Below are 20,290 nucleotides of genomic sequence, written 5' to 3'. Positions count from 1 at the left end.
ATTATTTTTCATATATCACAGATGAATACCTTACCATGGACTCCTCAAATGCCAAGTTTTAAAGCTCAGCCATTGTTAAGTTATTGGGTAGGGAATAAAGGGTCTGATAGTTTTTACAGCATTTTTTCCACCCTCACAACACTCAAAAAGCAGATGGAATAATTTTACCTATTCATTCGCCTTTCTGTAGAGAATAAGAGTTTTGGAAAAGAGTTTTAGTGAAAATGAAAAAGGGGCAATGCAATAAAAAATGTATTGCATTCATAATTACAGCATTGCTGCCCAGCAAATGTTGTAATAAGGTGGACCTGTTTGAAACCCCACACGCCTGTAAAAGTTCTAGTGCCCGTGTGCTTGTTTGTCCTCTAAACTGTTGTCACACAACATTGCATGGTGCGGGGAGAGGAAAAAGGGAATTGTGTATAAGACATTTCTTTTCAGACGTAAGTGTTTGCTGTTTTCATTCTTGGGATTAGAAATGGATAGCGTAAATCAGCAAGCTAACTCAGCCTACACACTAAAGGACACTCTCCAGCCACAGCATTCCAGTCCCCTTTTCTTCAGAGCTTCATTTCCCCAAACTCCCCCCCCCCCAAAATAAAGCTATTTAACACAAAATTAACGTATCAGTCATGCCCCTTCCCCCCGACCAAGGGTCTCCTGCAGTGGCCTATTTACTCTCTACAGGATTACACCACACAGGCCTGAGTCAAGTCAAAGCAAGCCTGAATGCAGGACTATACTCCAGAGGTTCATATGTGATTTAGGTTCTTTCTCACACACACCCACTGCTACAAGAGCTTTCTTATGTCTTGCAGCTCTTACTGGCTTTTATGAGGCCTAGGTGATCCTCAAGCTATCAGCTCATCCATGGCCTCACAATCTCTCCTGGGAGGCAGCTAATTAGTCACAGGTGGAGTTAACCCAAGGCCCCTTAAACAGCCAGCCGGCCTGTGACAACATGTCAGTGGGAGTGAAATACTGTGCCTATAATTTACCTATTCATGACCAAGTGCTTATTTATGCTTATTAGTGCTACAACTCATGCAGGCGGGAGTCTATATAAAGCCTTTGCAAGAATTATGCAGTGATTAATTTCCTTTGACGAGAATGTTTTTTCCCTTGTGTTTTGATAGGTGGTGGAAAAAATGTTTTGGTCTATAAGTGGGTTGAAGAAGAAAAGAATTAATGTAAAATCTGACTAGCTGGCTTTAAAGCAATTTCCCATCAAAGAGGAGCAGGACTCTGTAGTAAAACCTGTCATGTTGTGGGAACCCCATTACAGTACTGCAGACTCCTGACATGTTTAACACACAGTTCAGCCTTCCGTTGTCAAGGGGACCCAGCCATATTTTAATTGTGTTCATGAACTATGAAATATTCATGTGTTAAAGGAAGGAGGAAACTCAGGGGAATGCAGCACCCTCTCTTCAAAGGAAGAGCTCCCCCATTTCTCCTTGGTTTGGAGGAGCAGTGCTTTTCCATAGCTCTCCCTCCTTGGCTTGTGCAGTGAGAGCTCCTCCCTCCTGTTTCTGTCTGCTTTAACCAGCTATTTCTATATAGTATCCAGAGCTGTAGCATATGGTTCAGGAGGATAGTTAAGACACAGTTTGGTCCCATCTCTGCTGGAGAACCCAACCAAGAAATGTGTGAGATAAACACCTCAGAAATCAGGCTATTTATTGAGGTGCCGAAATCTGGAATCTCTCTGTTTTTAACCTAGACAAAAACAAGTTCTCACCTATCAGTAAGATTCTATGTTAAAAAATATAGAAACACTGGAACTTCACTGATAGTGCCTTGATCAAGTTAAGACATTGAGAATTATCCTTCTTTATGTGATTGGGAAAGAGCAATTTTTTGATTTTTCATGTTAAAACTGTTTGGCTTCAAGCTGTCTAGAAAAATGTGTGACCTTGAATTTAGGTGTAAAAATTATAACTGAAAATATATTGAGATTGTATTAAAGTCACTACATGGGTCAAATCCTGCAAAACCTTAGTCACATGAGTAATCCTTATTTACAAAAGTAGCCTTATTCATTCAGTTGGACTATACCCATGAGCAGTTCTTGGTGAAATTTTTTGTTCAAAGCTTTTTTTTTTTTTGACCAAAATGTTCAGATTTGGGTCAACCAAAATAATTTAAAAATTTGTGTCAGATTCAAGAAATTGTATTGGTAAAAAAAAATCCAGAAAAATTGAAAACTTGTTTCGAAAATATCAAAACAATGTTTTGATTTTTCAATTCAAAATGACTTTAGAAATGTTTCAATTGTATTTTTAAAAAGTTAGAAACATAAAAAAGCCCCAAATTAAAACTAAATCTTCTGTGTCCTGTCCCCCCCGGCCAATTTGTTGGTACAGCCAGCAAGCTGGAAAAATCAGTTATTTCCACAGCTGTACCCTCATGTAACACTACCCTTATGTGAGTGAGGGCTTACAAGGTCAAGGTCTTATGTTAAGCACAGAATTTTTGTAATTATAAGTTCCAAAATATGGTTTACTGATTTTTCCCCCCTTTTGGCTGGCTGTCCCCAATCAGGGATGCCATGAATGCTTAGTTGATCAAAAAGCAACTATCCACCCAGAGGAGATATCTTTGGAAATGGTCTCTGTATCTGGGAGGATTTGCATTCAGACAGTTGAAGCTATTACAATCATCGTCCAGCAGGTGTCTCTATAATGCAGTATTGTTAAAGCTTCTTGAAGGGGGACATTTCTGAATATGCAGAAATTTTACGCGCACATAACCTTTTGCAGTCTTTATCCATATTTAATTGTCTTAAACTTATAGCCACTTCACTGAACCCCGCAAAGTTAACAATGAAATCCATGATGTCCCTTTCACAAATAAAACTGTAGAAACAACAATATCATATAATCCAATAAAAATATAAAAGGTAAACATTCCACCGAGGCAGTAAATTCACATAGGTGCATCTCATAATTCTCTTATTAAATCTGTTTGTATCTTCTATGAAGAGCTTTAAATATGCACCTTGTCACTTTACTATGTAAGGAAGAGGCCAAGAGCCTTTATTTGGCTAGATGGGCCTATCACAGCTCCTACTGGCTTTGCCAATGGGAGGCTCCATTTTGACTTAGTTTATAGAGCAACTCCTGAAGCAATTCTGCGCCAAAAAAATTTGTGCACAATATTTTAAAATTCTGTAAAATACTGCATATTTTTGTCATCAAAATAACTCAACATAATCATTCCAGTTTCAATTATTTTGGTAATTGATTTCAAAATACCTGTCAACAAATATCTAACAATTCAGACAACAAAAATTCAGAAGATTTTTTTTGATAAATTGATTCCTTACTAGGCATATTAATACAGAACTTAGAGTAATAATTTATTTAAACTACAACACAGAACCGTATTTCCCACCCCTTTCAGAAGCAGTGCAAAGGCTTGGGGGAGTCAGGGTAACAAAGGAGGTGAGGGAGAGGAAAGTAATTGCTAGGAAGAAGCCTGGGAGTGAACCTGGAGGGTTGTTGGGAGAAGTATGGAACAGTTGTGGGGTTTTATTGGGGAGGGGGGTGGGAATTGTTAGGGAGCTGGGACGCCTCCCCCATGCAGACTCTGCTGACCCCTTGCCATCTGCCCCTGTCCCCATGTGTCACTGCACCGTGCCCTTCCCCCATCCCCATGTGGCCCTGTACCCTGACTCCCATTCAGCCCCTGCCCCAGTTTGTCCCTCCCATTAGCCCTTCTGAACCCCAGTCTGTGATCCCCCAGTAGTTTTGTATGTCCCACTTTGTCTGTTTCCCTCACATGTGCTTCCTCATCTGGCCCCATAGGCAAGGCACTACGAGGAATGCAGCTTCTGCTCTCTCCCTATTGGCTGTCATGACTGGTGAGCAACTGCCCTCTATTGCAAAAAGAAAAGGAGTACTTGTGGCACCTTAGAGACTAACCAATTTATTTGAGCATAAGCTTTCGTGAGCTATTAGTGGGCAAAAGACATAACTGCAGCACCTCTGCGGCAGAATGTATTTTCTGCGGAGAAAAAAAAATCTGCAGGGGACATGAATTCTGTGTGTGTGTTTGCCATGGCACAGAATCCCCCCGCACACTGAATAATAGAGCTAGTGCCTCTGAACTGTCTACTGGGGTTCTGGTCTAAGTCTTGTTGTGCTAAGGTGCAGAATGCACAGACAGCCACCACATGGAGGAGCTCAACTAAATGATTAAGCCCACTTTAGTGAGCGGCAATGTTGAGTAGTGGTTCAGAATTTTCATCTTGGTTCTGACTCCTACTGTGGTCACTTAGGTTCTCCTTGACTCAGTGCCCCATCTCTAGAAGTAGGGATAATAATACCTCCTTACCTCACAGAGGTGTTGTAAGTATTAGGTATTGTTTGTACAGCACTTTGAAAAATGTGAAATGCTAGATAAGTGTTGCTTATTATTAGTGTCTGGATGTCAATGGGAAGACAATCTAGAGCACAAGAGAGGGAAAAAATCTGACTGGTGGTTTCATGATCTGCAGTATCTGAAGTCAAATGAACAAAGAACACTGGAGTCTTCGAGGAGGGCAATTTCTCATTCATACTGTTAATTGTGCCTGTGAAATCCATACAGATGTCAGACCCACACACATTGCAGTGGTGCAATCAAAACACATCCCTTTATTTAGTTTATTGTATTTGTCTCTTCAGTTTTCTAAGAACACATTTCTAGGCACTTATCCAGTGCTCTGGGCATCTATCCTATCAATTAAAGAACAAACAGACAAAAGAGTGCCCATAAATATATTCACCTCAATCTATGCTCCCCTCAGTAGGCCTTAATGGAAGCGGGTGGGAAATGGGCTTTGCAGCACTCACAAGGTTAAGAAATCCTGGCTCTGGTAAGGGACAAAATCAGTTGTGGGGTTTTTTTTCCATGTGACTCCCAGCATGGGATGGGGAGGAGTTATTTTGCAGCTGTTCCCTCACCGTCTTCCCTAGAGGTATCTAGAGCACAGTCCATGGGCAGTGCATTGAATGGATTTTTGGCCTTTAAGAGAGGGATCTTGGTCTTTCCATTAGCACAGAGAAGGTATTTTAATTAATTATTTTAACTTCTTACTACAATTACAGTTGTGCTTAGAGGGCCCTTTTTTATAAGCTATGCACAAATGCATAGTAACAGATTGGGTTATAAACAATTTGGGGTAGGGACAAATAGACCAGAAAGACAAAGGCTGAGAGAAAAATATTATCCCTTTTTATAAAGGTGGGAAACTGAGGTATAAGGCAACTCATCCAAGAGCATACAGGAAGATTGCGGGAAGAGGTAAGACTTGAACCCATGTATGCTGAATACCACACCAGCATCTCAACCACCAGACCAACCTTCTGCCACTCTTAAAGATTAGAATCAATGCTAATGCTAGTCTTCTGTGGTTCTCAACCTTTCTAGACTACTGTACCCCTTTCAGGAGTCTGATTTGTTTTGTGTACCCCCAAGTTCACCTAATTTAAAAGCTACTTGCTTACAAAGTCAGACATAAAAACACAAAAGTGTCATAGCTGACTATTATTAAAATCTTGCTTACTTTCTTATTTTTACCATATAATTGTAAAAAAAATTGATTGGGATATAAATATTGTACTTAAATTTCAGCGTACAGTATATAGAGCAGTATGAACAAGTCATTGTCCATTTGAAATTTTAATTTGTAACAACTTTGCTAGTTATAAAACTAGGCAAATATCTAGATGAGTTGATGTACCCCCTGGAACACCTCTGTGTACCCCCAAGGGTATGCATACCCTTGGTTAAGAACCACTGTTCTTTGCTATACTGTGGAAATTGTGTCTTCACCTATGCCTTAGACCAGTGGTTCCCAAACTGGGGTTCATGAACCCTTGAGTGTTCGCAAAATGTATCAGGGGGTTCTCAGAAAAAAATTCTGTAATGGTGGACAGAGCCATCCCTAGGGACCCCAGGTGCCGGGGCTGGCCGCCCGAGCCCCGTGGGGACCGGCAGCCTGAGCCCCATGACCATGACTTCTTGGCAGAAGAAGTTTAAGCTTTGTTGTAGTCATGCGTTGTTTGCCTGGACTGCGCAAGACCCGAATGCTTGTGGGAGGAACTCTTTATTTGAGTTGGCTTCTTAAATACCTTCATTCTGTTTCATGTCTGGTACTCCTTGATGAAACATGTAGGAGGCTTAACTGAAGTGATATGAGCTACAAGAATGATATCTTGGAAGAGTGTTGCCATTTGCATAATGTAATAAAATTAATAATGTAACTATTACACACTATTTATTATTACATTATTATTTATAAGCATGTCATAAACAAATTATTTCCAAGATCACTGTTTCTATAATTTATGCTCAGGTAGGGAGAAAATCCCTGGAAATATTCATTTTTAGGAGGGGGTTCACAAGATTTGATATTTTCATGAAAGGGGTTCATGAGTTGTTAAAGTTTGGGAACCACTGCCTTAGACACAATGCGGGTCACAGCATAGTGGTATTTACTGTTGATCTTCAATCTCCATGTGTCTCTGCTGGTCAGAGGCATCCCTACATTTGAATATCTAGCATAATTCAGGGGCAGGATTGAGTTAATCAATGCCTAATTCAAAAATTAAAAAGAAATTTAAGTGCCATGCTGGTTTTTATAAACTCAGTTAATTTTTCTCTCTCTCTGGGTGTGATTATTTGAAACTGATGGCATCAGACAGCATCCCTCACAATGTCTCCCATGTTTACCAAACATCTGGGTTGGTGCAGAAAAATCATGATAGCATGAACCTCATTTCGATCAATAAAATGAAAACAAACTCATCAGCATAAGTCAAGGTCCTTCGTGTTGCTTCTTACTGTCCCAGAAACCTCTAGTCAGCTGGCATCCAGTTTGCATTAGCCATTGCCTGTGCTAAGGGTTGCACAGCCGAGAGGGTTCTTAAAACTCTGACACTACTGATGGAATCATTCCGACGTTAGTCAGCTTATTCTTACAAGACAAGCAAAAATGTGAGCTACTGCATGTCTCCTTTTCTCAGCATCACTCCCACATACACTGGCATGTGAGTAGCAAGTGTTTGTTTAGCCTAGAGAAAAGTTTGTTGAAAACAGATCCTGCAAAGTTTGAGCCTTTTTAGAAAGGCTGTACACATCTGAAAATAATCTAACCACAGAAATAGAAACAACTCTTAACGTGCAATCACAACACAATAAAAGTCACCCCCAAACTTCCTACCTTTGTCCTGATTGATCATGCTGTTTACTGGTCAGTTGAATTGCATCTTTACCTCCTTGCAGCCTGTCCTTTTGGCTCAGTACTGCTCTTCAGATATCCAAGTGCATACCCTTGCTTATTTGAAAAATAAGCTACTGCATACACCCACATGAGCACAGGAGTGGATTTTACAAGATATGCAGTAATGCACAGCAACACAGTTTAAGCTTTGAAATGTTTTCACCAAAGGGAAGATACAGTTAAAAATATAACAGTATGCTTGTGTCTTTGCTATCAGAAATCTTTTTCCAATAATCTCTTTGGGGGCAGGGACAGTTTGTTCATTCTGTGGTTATACAGAGCCTAGCACAATGGGGCTTTGGCCCATGATTAGAGGCTCTGAGGCCTACTGCAATATCATTAATACACGATAGCGATGGGGATAAAAATAGACATTCTTCTCCTTAAAATTTGTAATAAAGAAACATAAATCAAACACTTACTTGTTCTTCAGAGCATGGATTGTGCCTTCCTTTGTATTTGCAAGATACCCAGCATATTTTAGGCATGATTGTAATAAATAATAATAAACTCACTGGGCATTTATTTTAGGTGTGTTGTGTCCATGCATTTGTTACCAGTAGAAAGACACCCTTTGTGTTCAATGAGTTTTGGATCAGGCCCAAAAAGTGAATAGAACCGAAGTATATCAACTATTCTGTTTTTCCCCCTTCTCGAGGAAGCTCACAGCCCCAGTTGTAGGCCTGACAATTCTCCACGTTTTTGTCTGTACCTCCCTCACCCATATTGCAGTGATCCTCCCTCCCAGCTTCCATAAAGAAGGCTGGACGAAGCTCCCTTCAAAGCCCATCAATACTGCTCGTTCACTCTGTTGAAAGAGGAGCCAGACAACAAAGAAGGTGCTGCCTGTCCTCCATCTGCTGTGCATGCTTCCTTCACGACACTCTATGTCCCTGCTGATCTGGGAACATGGACTGAGCTCTCATTTCTCTTATGACACGACTGGGTTGGAAAACTATTTTGCTTCCTTTAGAGATTTAAAATTATATGTAGGTGTGTGTGCTACAGTAATCGGTTTTCACAAGAGCACCAACCTGGGCAACATTTAGATACTATGAACTCCCTATGGGGCTAGTTTCTGGGGCAGCTAGCACATGCTAATGCATCTGTGTTGCTGTACCCCTCCTAGCTACATTGAAGCTAGCATAGATATGACCACTCATACTACAATCACACCATCACTTGCAGTATAGACATACCATAAAATATACAGATAGTGAAATGGAATATTGTTTAGCAGTTTCCAGAGTGGCAAATCTCTCTTATATATCTCAACAAAAGCAATTAGTAGTGAATAAAGACTTGTCATGCGATGCTACATTATTCGAATTGAAAGATGTGTATCTAAGTCCCCATTATAATCTGTAAAAATGTGAAGGAATACAACAGTTTTAGACTATGCAAGGCATAGATAGAGTTAGTAGTTTTCAGTGTCTCATTGTGTCATTATAGTTGTGCTTGATTACACAAAGTTTGAATTTAGGAAGAGGTTAGCGTGTCCTGATCATTCCAAATACTATATGAAAGGGATTCAAATAGTCAAATGTTGTCTCTAACTTTCTCTCCTAGGGTAGATCATCCATAAATAACATTGAGTTGATTCTTACAGGCAGCTATTGAAGCTAAGTAGTTTAATGCCCTTCTATCTGTTAGCTTTGTCTTTCTTTGCATGGGCAAGGAGAATATGGGGCAAGTTTGCTGATTTATTTTTCCTGAATTGTCAGTCCCTAAAAGCCAGAGAAGGGCAATCCAGATATCTTTGTTGTCTATGGAGAACTATTGGGATAATGACATTACAGTAGGCTGAAATCTGAATTAATTTGCCCCTAAGCAGGAGGCCTGTTTAAAAAACTTTATGTTGATGCATTTGAGTTCAAATGCGTGACAAACAGGAGAAAGCCCTTTCTGTGAAGGAGTCAGAAGACAAGAAAGCTGCAGGTCAGGATGTCACTATCCCACCCTCGTTCTCTGGCCTTCAGAACTTCTATCAGGAAAAACAGGGTAGTCAAGACCTGATATTCCTGATATTTTGAAGCTTGAAAATCATACATAGGATACACCTACCTAGCCCTACCCCCCTTTTAAACAAAAAAAACATATTACCTATCCCTGCCTCCTCTTTCAACCCAAACATATGAAGCCATCAGTAACAGGGTCATCTGCTCCTTTAATAGCCCCACAGGGAGGAGGCAGGAGCAGCCAACCTTAACCCAGAGAGACGCCCAGGAGACAGGTGCTGGGGGATCAGCTGACCAGCATATGATTGGCCCACACTCTCAGCTGACAGGCAGGCCCACAGGGGTCAGAAAGGGTCCTACCCAGTAGCTACCGGAGCCAGGGGACCCCAGTCTGAAGGCCTAACCAGACTGTTGGTGGCAGTATTTTTATATGCTTTTCTTGCTTTGTCTGGGAAAACAACAAACAGAGCCCTGGAGAAAATGAATGAAATCTAACCTGGGCATGGCTGTCTCTCTATCCCCAGTTGGACAAGGGCCACCAGCGTACACCACCTTTAGCCTTCCCATTCAAAACATCCCCAAGGGGGTGTCTCCTGCCTGCAGGCTGATCCACCTTTTTCTTCTTTCTGTTGCTGCCAGCCACAGCCCCTTTGCCTGCTCAGGTCTCAACTTCTCACTCAGCAGCCTAGCTCATAGTCTGCCTTCCTTCCAGAGGTAGCTCCCATGCATCTGCCTCCATTTAGCCTGTGGCTGGCCCTCACACACAATTTTCTTTCTCTAAGGCTGATTTTCTGTGGAGGTCAATACTTTTTTCAGTTCAATAAGTATCACAGAGCCCTCTACAAGCTAAATGTAGAACTGCATTTCCACCCCTCCTAGAAGGACATGTGGGCCAATAATCCTTTCTTCCTACCAACTCATTCTGAAGGAGAGGGTGAACCCAGTAATGAGCTTTGCAGTCTAAGCTAGTCAACAAATATTTAAAAATAGCAAATACATTCACAGAAATCAGGTTTGATTCACAGACTGTTCGTGAAAAGGGCTACATTTGTTGGATAATTTATTATCCACGAATGATTCAGCCAGTTCTTGCCACCATTCTGCTTTTCCATATGTGCTGGCCATCTTATTTTTGTAATCTAAAATAAATGTTCTCAATCTGCTATTTAAATTATTCTGTCTGAATATTGCATTCTGCTTTCCCATCTGAGCAGACACTGTTCCATCTGAATGGCAAAAGGGACAGAGGATCATAGGAGTTAGATATGGAAAAGCCCTATTAGATTGGAGTCCATTATCCTGTAAGATTAGAATATAATACCTTGACAGAGGCCATATCAGATATTAAATTGATGTAGTACTCAAGTACTCTACATTAAACACAATTATAAAGAAAGAACAGCCCTGGAATGAATTTTTCATTGGTGCAATAGGTGGACATTGCCTCTTGCACCCAGGATTGCCTAACAGGCTATCAGATAAAGTTTATGCAATTAAGTCTTCTGTAATAAAGCATTGCATGTTTTGAATTATAAGTTCACTGTCTACATGCAGCTGTACCATTTTGTGCTGTGTTCCTGTTAGATCTCACAAGGCAAGTGGGGACAGGCTGATTCAGTACTTAGAGCTGATCCAAATTCCACTGAAGTCAGTGGGAGTTTTTCCATTGACTTTCATGTGCATTGTTTCAAGCATTTCAGTGGTACGTCTTCAAGGAATTCCTAGGAGGTACTGTTGGTGACACTCTTTCCTCATAGTCAAAGCTGAATCTGTTCCTGAAACATGATAGCAGGGGGCACTGTGCAGCTAGAGGAGGTATATTTTGCTTGAGATTTAAAGCCAAGCTCCTGACTACTTATCAATGAAAAGTCTCATGGCATCCTGATCAAATTCAGAATTGGATGGATACATTCTGCTTTATTAAAATTCCTCCTGCAGTTTCCAGTGAATAAGCCATATTCTGAGCTATCGTGCAGTGCTTTGCTTCTTATTGTTTTCAATGGGCTTTGAATGAGGCCTAAAATATCTATTGCCTTTCATCCTAATAGGCAGTGAAAATTCCTGCTTGTTAAATGTGTCCCATCCAAGATGATCCTCTGGAAAAATAGTGCTATAGAAATGTAACTATTTTATGTATACTTCTGCATCAGCATACAAACTTAGTTTATGCTACAATAATTTACTACTGAATGTGTTGCAAGATGAGTGATATATTTAGGGTATTGCTTTAAATATTTACAAGTATTTAAAATAAACAGTTGTAGAAACAAAGAAAATACATTTCATTGAGTACATCCATTTCACTTCTGCATGGTCCATTCACCACCACCAATGTGTGCACGTTTCAGAAACTGAAGTCATGTCTACAAAGTGCTGATGATTAGTGTAGATAGGGGTTTAACTAATAAAGGTACTAAATTTGTTCTTAATACATTGTCTATTTCTGGTGCTGACCGAACACTAGAAAGGATGGCTGGAACGTCTATTATGAAGGCAACCTATGTCCATCTGCCATTCCCTCTTTACATTTCAGTTTCTATCCTGCAAAATAAAGGGCTTCAGCAATACAACTCAATGGGGTCTGTCAAAATTTGGTAAGCTGAAGATTTGTCTACATCTGTCCCACTACAATACACTAACTTTTATTGGTGTCACAGATTTGGCCATTTATATTGATAACAAGAATACCCAGCATTATTATAGTGAAAATTAAGAATAGAAATGAGTTTTGGAAAGAGTATAAACTTTCTTGATTCAGGGCATAAGTCAACTTCTAACAAATGGGAGTTAGAAAGAAACTTTCCCTAAGGGCAGCTTATTCCATGACTATAGTAACAGGAATTCTACTCACCACTGCCCCCGCTTGTGGCTACATCTGGAGATTACCTCTATGCAATCTGACATCCCTTTCTGTCACTTGATTATGCCAGGGCCCCTCTTGCTCTCTAGGAGTCAAATCACTTCTTCACTAGCTTAGCCTTCTGGTCAGGTCACTATACAGTTTTCCCCTTTTGGGGTAACAAAGTCTCACCAGACCCACAGGTCAGGTGCCATTCCAGGCAGTCTTGCCAATTCAAAACTGTGCCACTCTGCCAGTGGCTGGAAGGGGAATCAAGGCCTCCCTGCTACTCCAGGTTCCAGCCCAGGGACACTACAATCAGCAGCCAAGGTCTGCACCATCTCAACCCTTGCTGTAGTTTTCCTGGGCTTCTTCCTACTCCTCTTTCTGCAGCTTTCTTCTCCACCACCCCTCTTGGTAAACTGCTTCCCTCAGGGTCAAGATCTCAAGGCTTCTATTTCCCCTAGGTTTTCACCGTCTCACTATCCTAGGCCCCAAGAGCAATTGCAAACTTCCACACTCTAGCACCCTTTGGGGGCTCACTGCCTGGCTTTATATAAGCCCTGCATACTCTTGCCCAGATGGGCTCCATCTTCAATTAGTGCATGTCAATCAAACCTAAATCGCCCCCGCAGGTGCAGCCTATGAGGCTTATTACCCCTTTCTGAGCTACCTTCGCCCCTTCAAGAATGGTGTGGGGTGCATATCCCCTCACAACTACCTACTTCAGGAGTCTTGCACCTTCCTCTGAAGTGGCTACTGTTGGTCATGAGAAGAGACATGGCCTAAATGGACCAGTGAGCTGACCCAGTATGGCAATTCCTATATTCTGTAAGCCCAAAGAAAGGCAGAGACCATCAAATTCAGTTCTCTAAACAGTTTTGTGAAGGTGGCTGTTGTTGTTTTTGTTTTTCAATAAAAAGGTAATTAATTCTATGTAACACAATTTATTGCTATGGTTATGAGCTTCTCAGCTCTGTCAGCCATTTGGAGTTCTTTTCCTTAGGGTTTGCTTCTTGGCCAAGCAAGTTTTAATCCTCTTGGATTTAGGGGGTCGGGAAAATCGCTCTTGCTCTGAGAAAGCCAGCTCTGCTGGCACCTTTTTCCATGAGGCTGACATTTCAAATCAGTTCTTTTATCAGCACATGCCTCTTGGTTGCTTTTATGATAGCCTCAAAAAATATTGCAAAGAGCTGTCTCAGTGATGATAATCTTTGCAGAACACTGACCTACTGCAAGAAGAGGAATGTTTCCAAGTGACTACAGTATATTAACAAATTAGCAGGTTGTGCATGCCCTTTACCACATTATCACCATTTCCAGTGCTATATGGCTGGGTTAGCACTTTCTTTATAAACAACCTCCTTCTCACTGTTTATTTTCCCCAAAATGAGTTTATAATTTGATCATAAAAATTTGCTCCAGGCTAAATGGTATAAACTCTCTGCCTGAAGCTAATTGTGTTACTTGAACCAAATTTCAAAATCATTGGTCTAGCTCTCAGAGTTCTAGGGGACCAGGGTTTTTATTATTTCTTGTTTGGATTTGTATTAATAAGAGAAACCACTGCCATTTTTAAAAATCCCCCACAAAAATTGGTAGCTGATTATCCTTTAATGTACAGCAATCACTTTTTATGTTGCTTGTAAAGTTGCTCAAACTATATAGATGTTTTTATTAAGTAAAGGTAGGGCAGTGCAGGTGTGGTAGTGAATACACAAGTGCTAGGCCATTCCAAGTTAACATTTTCTCCCTTTCCTCACAGTTCTGCAAAGAAATAATATCCCAGAGAGGAAAACAATACATTATTGTAATAATAAATGCTGCATGCATTAGGAGTGAAGACCCTAGGCTTCCATTAGCACCAGTTCAAGTTCCACAATTGTGCCTTTGAAGTTACTGAATCTCAGCGGAACCAGTCATTGGATGGAGAAGATCTACTCTTGGTAATATGAGAGAGTAGTGATTCTGCAGTGGGGGATGTTTGAGCCACAGTAGTGTGATCCCAGTACCTTTCACCATGCATTCTTTTGTTTACAAACCAAGACCCCAGTTCTGGAGTGAGCTCCTTGCAGGCAGACCCCCCAAGCTCACATGGTGCCAGATCTGGAGTCACTGGATGCCATTCTGAAGTCACTTGGGTGGATGCAGATGTCTGTCTGCATGGAGCTTGGAGCAGTTTCCAAACTGCTCTTTTATGATGGTGGTTTCAGAGTAACAGCCGTGTTAGTCTGTATTCGCAAAAAGAAAAGGTGTACTTGTGGCACCTTAGAGACTAACCAATTTATTTGAGCATGAGCTTTCGTGAGCTACAGCTCACTTCATCGGATGCATACTGTGGAAACTGCAGAAGACATTATATATACACAGAGACCATGAAACAATACCTCCTTCCACCCCACTCTCCTGCTGGTAATAGCTTATCTAAAGTGATCATCAAATTGGGCCATTTCCAGCACAAATCCAGGTTTTCTCACCCTCTGCCCCCCCCCACCACACACAAACTCACTCTCCTGCTGGTAATAGCCCATCCAAAGTGACCACTCTCTTTAAAATGTGTATGATAATCAAGGTGGGCCATTTCCAGCACAAATCCAGGTTTTCTCACCCCCCCCACCCCGCTCCAAAAACCACACACACAAACTCACTCTCCTGCTGGTAATAGCTCATCCAAAGCGACCACTCTCCCTACAATGTGCATGATAATCAAGGTGGGCCATTTCCAGCACAAATCCAGGTTTTCTCATCCCCCCCCCCCACACACAAACTCACTCTCCTGCTGCAGTTTCTCTTCTGCAGTTTCCACAGTATGCATCCGATGAAGAGAGCTGTAGCTCACGAAAGCTCATGCTCAAATAAATTGGTTAGTCTCTAAGGTGCCACAAGTACTCCTTTTCTTTTTATGATGGTGGTCACTTATATGGGGCGCTGCTTTGGTGAACCTAGGACAAGGATGGGGACTGTGCCTACACAGCGTGCTTCTTTCAGAATAGAGTATGAACAAAAGTAAAGTTCTTTACACACGCACAACCCATACAAAGCCTCATTAAATAGCGGCAGCCTATTCATTATATACCTTACATTTGGTGGTGTTGCAATCTGATCCAGCTCCAGCTCTGAAGCAGGATTTTGAATGTAATTGTTCCTAAACTACACCTGCCAGCTGAGTGTTTAATCGCAGCCTCGTAGCTCTCCAGTGATGGCAGTTCCACTACCTTCTCTGTTAACTTGTTCCATTGCCTAGCATTTCAAATAGCTATAACATTTTCCTAATACTAAACCTAAATTTCCCCTTGCTGCATCTTAAACCCATCACTTCACGTTCTGTCCTTGTTCACTAATGAGAATAATTGGCCAATGTCCTTTGCATAAAAACCTTTTACATATTTGTAGACAGTAATGCCTCCCGTCAGTCCTTTTTCCTCTAGACTGTACAGGCTCAGTTCTCTTAACCTTTCCTCAGAGGTCTTATTTATTAACTCTTTAATCATTTTTGTTGCTCTCCTCTGAACTCTCTCCAATTTCTCTGTCTGTTTTAAAATGTGGGGCCCAAAAATGATTGCAATTTCCCAAATGAGGCCTAACCAGAACTAAATAGAGCAGAATAATTATCTTGCTTGTTTAGCACATGATATTCCCATTAACAAAACCGAATGTGGCATTTGTCTTTTCTGCATGAGCACAGTGCTGTTGACTCATATGCAACTTATCATCCATTATAACCCCATGAGGTGCAGGACATTTTTAATGTAAAGCTTTTGGGAAAAGAAAAGAAAAGAAAAGAAAAGAAAAGAAAAGAAAAGAAAAGAAAAGAAAAGAAAAGAAAAGAATCCTAGTTCCCTTATTAAAAAAAAAAAGGGTTGATGGGAGGGGCCATTTAAACTATAGACCCCCTGTCCCATGTACCTGTGGAGGGACCTTCAGTGTCATTGCATATTCAGCCTTTGGTCTCTCTCTTGCCAACCAGGACGCCCCTAAGAGCCAGAATTTGTACAATGGACAGCTTCCCTGTAATGTGGGGTGGACAACCTGATCCTAAGAAGGAGCCAGAATTTACCAATGTACATTGCCAAAGAGCCATAGTAAGACGTCAGCAGTCCCCCATCAGCTGCCCTCTGCTCCCGCTCCCAGTGCCTCCCACCCACCAGCAGCCCCGCTGATCAGTGCCTCCCGCTCCCTCCCCACATCTTCCAATTAGCTGTTTCATGGCATGCAGGAGGCTCGGGGGTGGAGTGAGGGCACTGCAGGCTCAGCGGAGGGGGCAGAAAGGGGTGGGTGGGGGCAGGGCCTGTGGCAGAGCCAGGGGTTGAGCAGTGAGCACCCCCCGGCACATTGGAAAGTTGGCACCGGTAGCTCCAGCCCTGAAGTCGGTACCTATACAAGGAACTGCATATTAACTTCCGAAGTGTCACATGTGGCTCCGGAGCCACAGGTTGGCCACCCCTGCTGTAAGGAGTTAATAGAGATCAGCACTCATCTGATATACAATACTGGATAGGACTGTGCAAACTCTGGGTGACTTAGTTAACAGGAGCTGGAAGCCTCCCTTGAATGTTTAGTGTGATTTCAACTGGAATTTAATTCACACAGGACACTGAGCTTGACAGTTTCATCCCTATTTGTCCACGTAACAAAAATGCCACACAGCTAGCTCCACCCAAGTAAAGCTCAGGATTTACACAAGAGGCGCGACAACTCAATGACACAACAGTAGAGTTACCTATGTGTAGGAAAGCTTGTATTAACCACATGATTCCTGGCTCAGGGATCCTAGTCCCTTACTTTCCAACGACATTCGTTCACCCACAGAACTTTAAGGACAGGTGTTCCAGTACACTCTGGCTGCTTTGTACCACTCCAGGGATGCAAAACAGGCATAAATCCAGTTTAGCTGGCCAGTGCACCTCAGTGAATCAGTTCCTATACGTTTAAAATAAAAAGCACATAAAATCTAAAAGAAAATAGCCTCAGTAAACCACAGTAATTTGTCTCATTTCTGATTAAAAAGCTGGTATATACATCAGTAACTTTTAAGGCTTTTTTCTAAAGCTATTCATGTTTCCAAATGCATATTATAATTAAGGTGTTGTTTTCCATCTAGTGCCATCTTTTAGACTGGATATCTACAGCAAAAACCTTTGTGCCCTCGCCAGTCTGTGTCTGTTTTTGTTTTTGTTTTAACTGAGTTCAGGTTTAGCAGTGCAAAGCTGTGCAAGTGTTCCTTTTGGCTTGTCAGTCTCAAGGTCAACCTAAAGTCAAGCTCTGATGAGATGTGAGCAGTTGTGATTGGGTCATCTATTTTCCTGAGTCTGCTGCAGCTCTTTGAGATATGTGGAGGGAGAGTAAAACAGATGAGAGAAAAAGGTTTGCAAGAAGTTGGATACCTACAACCATGATGTTACTGAGCGAAATTAATAGACTCATAGAAATTAGAGAGGGGAAAAAACCCTCACATTCAATGTCTATTCCCCCAAGCCAGTGTGGGACGTATTTGTCTTAATTCAGAAATCTGTTTTTAAGGCAGTTATTATTTTGAGCCTGTGATATGAATGACTTGCTGTGGGATCATTTCCTATGTACCCTCAAGTTTCCAGAATTACCAGTCTGTCAGGCTTTTTGACAGTGCTGCACAAGTCTTGCCTTCCAGTAGCAGTATTACAGTACAGCACCAGGGTACAACAATCTTTGAGTAAGCTTTGTCAGACAGTGCTGAGGAAGCCTAGAACTAGTAATGCCAAAGAGTTTAGGCTAAAATTCTACCTTTGATTAAATCAGTGAAATCTCCTTGAAATCCCTGAGTTCAGAGGTGTTGCATTGGTGTAATCAAGGCTAGTGTTTGGCCCACTACATTCACAAGTGTAACTGGCAGCAGAATTTAGCCGTTTGACTTTGGTTTTATAGGCCTTGGCTACACTTGCAAGTTGGAGCACATTAAATCAGCCCCGGGCGCCCTAACTCTTGAAGTGTCCACACTTTCAAGGCACGTAGAGCTCCTGGACTCCTCGGCTGGAGCTCCCCTGGTAATCCACCTCCACAAGAAGCATAAAGCTTGCTGGGCCCTGGCTGGAGTACCATGGTGCCAGTATTGACGCCCTGGTCTATTAATGCGCTCTGATCAGCCTCCATGAAGTGTCCCACAATGCCTGTTTTAGCCACTCTGGTTATCACTTTGAACTCTACTACCCTGCCCTCAGGTGACCAACTATCAGACCTGCCCTTTAAATTCTCTGGGAATTTTGAAATTCCCCTTCGTGTTTGCTCAGCCAGGTGTGGAGTGCTCTCAGCGAATCTTTCCAGGTGACCATGCCTCCACGCGCCAGGCGATCCCCAGTATGGAGCAATGGTGAGGTGCTGGATCTCATCAGTGTTTGGCGGGAGGAAGCTGTCCAGTCCCAGCTGCGCTCCAGCCGTAGGAATTACGATACTGTTGGGGACACTGGGCACTACACTAGGTAACTTGGGAGGGTGGAAGACCACGAGTGCCCTCCTGCTCTAGGCCCGGATAAACCAAGGCCCCTTTGCTCCTTGAACCCTCTGTGATCCTGCATAACTCTGAGGAAGCTAGCACACAAACAGACAGGTTTGCACACGGCTCGCCAGCCAAGGCCAGCTTCGGCCTGGGAAACAGATAGATAAGGCAGAAATGTTTAGCAAAAACCAGTAACAAATAGGACTAAATAAGGCAAGGCTTGGGCAATGCTACTGAGGAAAAACGCAACTGGCTGCTTTAGCTGATTGGCTACGGTATTGTACGGGGCAACAGGTAATTGGTTGCATAAGCTTGTGTAGTGAAATAGGCAAAGGTATAAAATGTATACTGGAATCTGCTGCACTGCGGCAGGATTTGAGACAGCTCAGTCTCCCTGCGCCCTATTTGGAGCTCCAAATAAATCTCTCTGCTTCTCCACCCCGTTGTGGTCATTGGCGCGATGCATACCGGGCAACGAACCCAGCTGTTGCTTGCCTCGGGCACTCTGTGCCGGCAACAATACCTACAGGCAGATATCAAGGGACATGATGGAAAGGGGCTATGACCAGGACACAGTGCAGTGCAGGGTTAAAGTGAAGGAGCTGCGGAATGCCTACCACAAAGTGCAGGAGGCAAACCACCGCTCCGGTGCTGCCCCCATGATGTGCCATTTCTACAAAGAGCTGGACGTGATACTGGAGGCGATCCCACCTCCACTCCGAAGAGGACCATGGACACTTCAGAGGCCATGGCAGCCCAGAGTTCAACAAGGCAGGAGAAGGAGGAAAGCGGGAGCGAGGGTGCTGAGGAGGAGGGGGATCCGGAGCCAGAATATGGCCTGGCATCCCTAGATGCATGCAGCCAGGAGCTGTTTTCAAGCCAGGAGGAAGGTAGCCAGTCGCAGCGGACGGTGCTTGTGGAAGAACAAACAGCTTAGGAGGTGCCCAGTAAGCGGCTTTTATTTTGGGAACGGAGTTGTTCGGTGCAGGCTCTTGGGGCAAGGAGGGTTGCAGAAAGAAGGGTTAGGGCTGCATGCATGCCTAGATGCAGAATAGGGCGTTGATGTGCTCTCTCACATCGCGGTAATTGGCCTCAGTAATCTCATCGAAGGTCTCATGCAGAAGCTGGGCAGTCCGCTTGTGCAAGTTCCTTGGCAGAGCTACTGTGCTTCTTGCCCAGTCAGGCTAACATGTCCGCGCCACTGTGCTGTGAGGGGCAGGGGGACCATCGCTGCACACAGTCAAGCTGCATAAGGGACAGAGCAGAAGCCGCATTGTAGTAGAAACCCTCCTTTGCTTCCCAGGTCACCCTCAGCAGCGAGATATCTTCCAGGACAAACTTATCCTGTGGAAAATGTGGGAACAGTGTTGAGTATAGTGTCCCCGTGCAGCTGTTGGCTCTCCCCCATGCACAGAACCCCAGAGGACAGTATGGCCCTGAAACAATCGTTCCCCCTTTCCCCTGTGCTTACTCACCATTTCAGGGCTCTTGTGGGTTATGTGCACTCGCTTTGGGATGGGCACTTTTTGCTATTGCGTGCACTGTGCTTGTCTTTAAGTTAGACCGAATCATTGCTCTGTCTAGTGTGAACATTGCTGCCTCTGTTAAATGTTGCATTTTGGCTTTACAGATGCAACCTTGAGATCCCAGCTGTCCTTGTTATCAACAGCCGAAAGACTGCAAAGAATCAGGAAGCACCCACGAAGAAGCAAGGAGGACCTTCTGCATGAAGTCATGCAGCAGTCCCTTACGAA

Source organism: Lepidochelys kempii, chromosome 1 (assembly GCF_965140265.1).
Source record: "Lepidochelys kempii isolate rLepKem1 chromosome 1, rLepKem1.hap2, whole genome shotgun sequence".
Taxonomy (NCBI): Eukaryota; Metazoa; Chordata; order Testudines; family Cheloniidae; genus Lepidochelys; species Lepidochelys kempii.
This window is presented reverse-complemented; position numbering follows the sequence as displayed.